This window comes from Diadema setosum, chromosome 12 (genome assembly GCF_964275005.1).
Source record: "Diadema setosum chromosome 12, eeDiaSeto1, whole genome shotgun sequence".
NCBI classification, from domain to species: domain Eukaryota; kingdom Metazoa; phylum Echinodermata; class Echinoidea; order Diadematoida; family Diadematidae; genus Diadema; species Diadema setosum.
In genome coordinates this window covers 10,358,671-10,365,805 of record NC_092696.1, presented here as the reverse complement: position 1 = coordinate 10,365,805, position 7,135 = coordinate 10,358,671, and the positions used below count along the sequence as shown (strand labels likewise).

General features: G+C 38.9%; 1 long non-coding RNA gene across 1 annotated transcript; it reads left to right on the top strand.

Annotated features, from left to right (window-relative positions):
• The first annotated feature begins 301 nt into the window (after positions 1-301).
• On the top strand, positions 302-3,756 carry LOC140236028 (uncharacterized). The gene is made up of 3 exons (XR_011901740.1): positions 302-334; positions 1,944-2,062; positions 2,987-3,756. It is a non-coding gene; the product is annotated as an uncharacterized lncRNA (long non-coding RNA).
• Positions 3,757-7,135: the final 3,379 nt, after the last annotated feature.

Here is a 7,135-nt window from a genome sequence, read left to right as displayed (position 1 = left end):
AACCCTAACCATAACCCTGACCCCAACCCTAACCCTAACCCTAACCATAACCCAACGTTTTTCCCATAGGTTTAACACGCGCCATGCCCCAATCTGTGCCGTCTGTTTAAGGGCCTGTTTCACTAACATGGGAAATCGATCCAACCCAAGACCGATCCCAACTCTGGGATTGATACCATCCTGGGAACGACTCTTGTGACGCGTTTCATCAAATCGATCTTTGGGAGGGAACGATATTAATTGAGTTCGACTGATTTAATCATAGTGAACGAGGCTGTGATCGATAGTGTGAGAGCTAAAGGAGAGAAACATGGCCATGACAACCAAGCAGAAGGTACGGTAAAGAAACATTGAAATTAATATTTCGTGGTCAAATTTAATTTTCAGTACACAAATTTCATCTTAGAATGACATGTTTATTTTTATTTCCATGGCTGATGCCATTCCAAGTCTGTTCTTGGCAGTCATAAGGAAGCACTGCCCAACGATTTCTTTACTCTGTTCGTATTGAACATGTTAATCGCAACAATCGTGATTTGCTTAGTCCCATGTGTGTAATTACGCACACGTATGTCAGTCTACATCTACCACTGATACGGTAATCCACATCTAGCTCCATCCTTGCTTTATTCATGCTTAAGTAGACTCACGACTGTAGACCTAGAATATATCTAACTGTTAGATTAGTTACAACTTGTCACTGATAAGATTTCGATTAAGTGAGCTTCGAATAACTTGTGAAATGTCAGCAATATCGCAGACGCCGCTAGCTAGGCGATCGCGTAGCTGTCTAGCTATAGTCTAGAAAATTCAAATTTGAATTGAGGCTCCTCCGGACAGACGTCAGCTTTTTCTGCCTAGAAACTCTAGACCCTCTACCTAACATTGTTAGACCTCTAACCTGTTACTCTTCATCACAATCACAATTGAGTCTCTCTTGTCTAGACCTAGACTCTGTACTACTCAATTCGAGTGCAGTCTACACTTGACTACAGTGCAGTAGATTCCATTATATAGGCCTAGCCTAGACTAGGCCTAGGGCTAGATCTAACGTTACTACTAGTAGTAGGCATACCACTACTACTAGTTAGCTAACGTCAGTATCATTAGATATCTAACGTTTGTCAGTAACACATAGATCTAACATTAGATTAGTCGAGAACTAGTAGATACACAGTAATGGCAACGTAGCATGCTGATTCTATTATAGACCTCTGTATCTTTGTCTGATTTTGTTTTCGGTGCTAAGTACTCGGTATCCATGGTTGCATGTTTACTAGACTTAGAGCTCTATACGGATGTTATCTCAAGTTCCACTACTGTTTTGTTGGAACAAGCCGTCCATACTTCGACTATAACACTGTCCTAAATTTGACAACCGGGTATGTGGAAAGACCTAATTCCATGCTTTTACGTGTGGTCATATTTTTTCGTTGAACTGCTGTGCATTATTTGTTGGGGGGGGGGGGTACAACAAATTGTACCAGACTACACCAAAGTTAATTCATATTACACCATAGCCTATTTCAATATATGCATCCCTCGATGTGTAGGTTACTTCAGGTAAGATAGCGTAGGCAGCAGCGCAGCGTATATGCTGCGGAGAGCGAGGTTTTTGCAGTAACCATGTGCAAGTCAATGTCAATATCAACAATTTCCTTTACCGAGTTGGTTCCAACTTACGTGAATGATTGGAAAAAAGCTGGTAGTATTTCCTGCCATTTTCATACAATATGGTATTACAGTAAAATCAAAATATCTCTACCTGGGTATGAAAGTACAATGCACAAATGCAAGTCGGTGACACTTCCTTTTCCCGCTAGTTTGAGGAATGACAGACAAATTTGAGAAAAGAACGAGAGCTTGAGATATTTTACTTGTCATAGCATGTTTCTACAGACTTGTATAGTTAAACTTTGTAATCTGCTTTATTCTGTTATCAGCAGGGACTGGCTCTGAATGTGATGCACTCTTCTACACAGTGGACAAGAGGACTGTGCAAACCTTATGAGAGAGGTGAATTCCTGACCAGGCTTTGAGCTCATTGATTGACTGGAAAGGTGTAAGTTTCATTTCTTAAAATTTTCTGAAAGCTCATTATTCAAAAGGTTTTTCAATGTATTATCTATACCCAGTTTTAGAACGCAATCATACGATTGTGGGAGGGAAAAAATCATTTAATGGGGATTTGGTGGTAGTGGTATTTCTAATCACAATACCTATGTACATTTTTGTCGTAATTATGACACCATGTACTTTGAATGCTTATTTTCCATGATACCAAGTGTGAAATTTCCTTGAATTCATATTTTTTCTAGCGTCTTAAATCTGCCTCCCTCAGAGAAATATAAATTCTTCTCTTTCTTCTTCTCTGTAAAGGATCGTCAGATACTTTTAGTTGGTATTATGTAATCCAGCATTGGCAAATCAAGATCAATAAAACGGTATGAGATATGCAATGAATCCAAAATCATGAATGTACAGAAAGCTCTTTTAAAACCAAAGTTGTAAGTCAAATAATGGCCAATGCAAGTGTCGGTATGGAGACCAAAAAATGCAAGTAGTGTAATATTTAACTTTAAAGTTATCACCATTGCCCATCATTTTTTTTTATTAAGTCCTGAGAGATTTGACTTCATTAATTGGCAGAGTAACATCTATTTGCAACATGACTTTGTCTTAAATTAAGCTAGATATCAAAATGAAAAATAGCATTACTCGGGCTAGAGATGTAATGTGATCTGTAGCTTCCATGTAATACAGACCTATGCTACCCCCACATGCCATGTCTTTTTTTTTTTTTTAATTCGCAAAATAATCTTTTGCTTTTAAATGTGACCATCTTTGAGAGTCCATCAAGTTATGGTATGAGTCATTACAGAATTAATGTCATAGAAAAAAAATCTTAACAGTAACAAAACCGTTTTGTGGTTCAAGACGTCTTCAATGTTTCTCTTTTTATTTTATATGCTTTGTTTTACCTCAGGAAGGGACAGTTGCTGAGTTTTATTGGTCATGTGTTGTCAACATGGAACATCTACAGTCACAGCCTTCGTCCTTTCTATAAGAGGATATGAAACCCTATTCCTTCTTATATGCAGCCGTGGAGAACAGCTAGGGGACTGTCTTGTCCAAGCATTGTAGCTACAGATGATCTTGTCTTCAAGTTGAGCTTTCAAATCTGTTCAACTGAACCCTTATCCAGCAACTTTGTGAATGACGTGTGATACATTCTGGGACCTGGGCGCCTTTGAATGTTTCTACACATAAATGGCGCTATGCTGTTTCCTCATCATCATGGTCATCTTTGTTCTAGATCTTGGCTTCTAGCCACATTACATGGCAGAGTCGCCATTTTCTTTGAAGAGGGATTTGTGTATAAACTAGGGGGAACTGCAACTGCGGCATCATTCTGTCCTGCAACTTATGAATAAGCCGAGCCAACAGTAATGTAACAATTTATTCATCATCTCCAATCTCCACATAACAAGTCCACACAAATACGACAACAGTTGATTCAGAGGTGATAAGGGAATAAAAGGTTACTTTTGATTTTGATCTCCCTGTGTAACAACAATGGTATTCTTTCAAAAGTCATTTAGCAAGAAAGTTTAGGCATTATTGTCTAAATATTTTTACCCTAAATGTGTTAATAGTGTCATGAATATGCATTTGTACAAAGTGGGTGTGGCCTGTTCTGCCCATAGTGGAAGTCAAGATGGCTCGAAGCTGGGACCATGCCGTCTGAGGAGTCGAGGGAAGAATAAAGTTTTCATTACTTTTAAGTTTGATTAGTGGTGGTGATTTGTTTGGTGTCAGAATGTGTGACATGTTGCCCCATCAGGATTTCCCTCATTCCATAATACTGTAATAGGAAATACAAGAGTATGCTGTAAGCAGATTCCTGGAAACTTATACCTTTGGCTGGTGAATACTTTTACTTTGAAACCTCACTCTTTAACTATATACACATACATACATACATAATACATATATAACGTATCTGTTCCACTCACACTGAGGACTGTGTATATATATATATATATATATATATATACAGTCCTCAGTGTGAGTGGAACAGATACGTTATATATATATGTATTATGTATGTATATATATATATATATATATATATATATATATATATATATATATAGATATATATACATACATAATACATATATATAACGTATCTGTTCCACTCACACTGAGGACTGTAATTGCTGTCATTAATATTTGGAACAATATTGTATTCTTTATTTGGTATATATGTTTGTTTTTTGTTTGCCATTTTCACCTATTACGCCACCTTGGGCATTTAACACACATGATGCAGTTATATATACACGTAACTGCATCATGTGTGTTAAATGTCCAAGGTGGCGTATAGGTGAAACTACCAGAAAATTCTGTACTAGTATGAGGTTCAACATAATTAAATTGATAATTTCACCCTGTGAATGGTCTTTATATTATACTGGGCAATATATATGTACTTAGCCTTGGCGTGTTACTAGTATACTACATAATGACATTTTCCTCACCCTCTTCCTCTTTATTTTCTCTCTTTCCCTTCTTTCTTCCGTCCCTTCATTCGTACTTTTTTGCTCTTCTCTCTTTTCGCTCATGTAACATACGAGCACATGACAAATTGTATCACTTCATTGCCATTATGACGCTTCTGTGTGAGGTCATCGCTATTATGACGTAACAATCATAAGCGCGCAACTCGGCGAGTGTAATGGATCTTTCCCAACTTGGGTCAGATCTGAATCAATCCCAACTTTGGGTTCAATTCCCAGCTCCGTGTCGTTCCCAAATTGCTTAGTGAAACAGTTCCTAACTTTTTGGGAATGATCAATCCCAAAACTGCCCCTGGGATCAATTGAATTGAACTTAGGATTGATCCCAGAGCTTAGTAAAACAGGCCCCTGGCACTGGATCTACGTTCAAGTCATATCTTCTCATATCATATCTGGAGTGATATGTTATTCTTCATTACACATTTTCATTTTCAGAATCGCAATGTGGTTAATTGTTTAAATATTAGTTTCTGCGATGATACCATATCATTTGAACCATTTAGTAGAGTCCAGACCTTTTTGTTGTTCGCAAAATTAACAGTGGGAACTTGGGTGTAGACTAGACAGTAGTTGAGCACTATGACGTTTGTTTCGCGTACATTCCCACTCACGCCATAAAATCAAACAACATCAGCACCATTATGACGCTTAAACATGACCATTGTGACGTCACAATAAAACAACGCAAGGTCACTGCGCCGAATATTCAAGTCGAGCGCATTTAACAGTGCGCTGCCATCTACTGTACAAGATCCGTGCAATGGCGGCTCCCACAACGCAAAATGGCAGCTCCCTCGCGCGGCTGCCTGGGCTGCCTCTCTACGTGCCTCTCTACTGGACTACGCCCTCTTGTGGTATAATCTCTTTGGGCACCACCTATCGGCAGGGCACCTTCCCATCGTAGTCAGGTCGCTTAATGTCAAATATTGAGATTACCGTTACACGGCGGATAAAAGCACCAAATTTGGAGAGATGACCCCTCAGGACCTACTCATTGATACTTGAGTAGGAGCCCTCTGTAAAATGTTCATTTTCATGGCATAAATGCTGAATTTCAATTTGCAGAAAATTTTGCGGGCATGAAACTTTCGCAAATTCGCGAGGAGCTAATATTCGCAAAAGCAAAATGCGTGCGATTCTTAACAATGCATTAGATGCCAGTGGCACTTCGCTGAATTTTCATGCTGCGAAAAGACCGTCAGCTCCAATGAGCGAAAATTTCATGTCGCGAATATAACACTGTATTAATGTATCTGAGGAAGTAAACTAACAAAAAAGAGGTTTAAATTTGTTGTATTTTTTTCATTTTTCATGGAACTAGAAAAACATGAACCCAATCTTGAATTTCGTGATCAACAAAGCATTTGAAACATGGAGGTTATTGAATATATTACGATTTATGAATAGAAAATGCTGTTGAGGTGTCACAGTGTGATGTACTATTGGCGGTTCAGACGTATATGTACTATACTTGTACATAAATATAGACCCGATATTAAAGGGGCTGCAGAACGTTTTCTAATGTTGGGGGGGGGGGGGTGGAGGGGGATGCGAACCATTGAGGGAGGGGGGGGGGGTGTTCAAGGGTCAGTGATGTCCCACCCCCTTGACATTAGAAAACGTTCCAAGCCCCGTTGATATTGTATACGTAATCAAACTGGGAATATTAGGGACTGTGACACCTTAACAGCATTAAGCGTTTTTCTCTTCATAAATCGGTCATTAATTCAACCACCTCCGTGTTTCAAATGCTTTGTTGATCTAGGAATTCAAGATTGGGTTCCTGTTTTCCAGTTCCATGAAACTTGAAACATGTACAACAAATGTAAACCTCGTTTTATTGTTACTTTACTCCCTCAGATACATAAATACGGTGTTATTTTCGCGACACGAATGATTCGTGACTTAGAGCCGACGGTCTTTTTCGCAGCATGAAAATTCCGCGAATTGCCACTGGCATCAAATGCATTGTTTAGAATCGCGCGCACTTTGCTTTTGCAAATATTAGCTCCTCGCGAATTTGCGAAAGTTTCATGCCCGCGATATTTTCTGCAAAATGAAATTCAGCATTTATACCATGAAAATAAAAAAAATCACAGAGGGCTCCTACTCAAATATCAATGAGTAGGTCATGAAGGGTCATCTCTCCAAATTTGGTGCTTTTATCCGCCGTGTAACGGTAATTTCACTAAGCGACCTGACTATCGGCACCCTGCGTATCATGGCTGTTTGCGTATAGAACGAAAAAGTACGCGCGGGATTAAGTGTCATTAGCTATAAAAACAATAAAAACGAAGAAACGAAAATCAAACTCAAACAAACCAAGCTAAAAATTACACATCCGCTCAGTAACGACGCATGGCTGTGAAATTCACGTGTATTACCTATGGCCTGTGAAATTCACGTGTATTACCTATGCTGTGAAATTCACGTGTATACCTATGGAGGTGAGGGGGTGCCGATCGCAAGGTTCCCTTTTTAACTGCGCGAAGAAAACGGAACGCACGCACTAAAATTGCGCTATTTTAAAACGGAGATTCATAATCAACGAG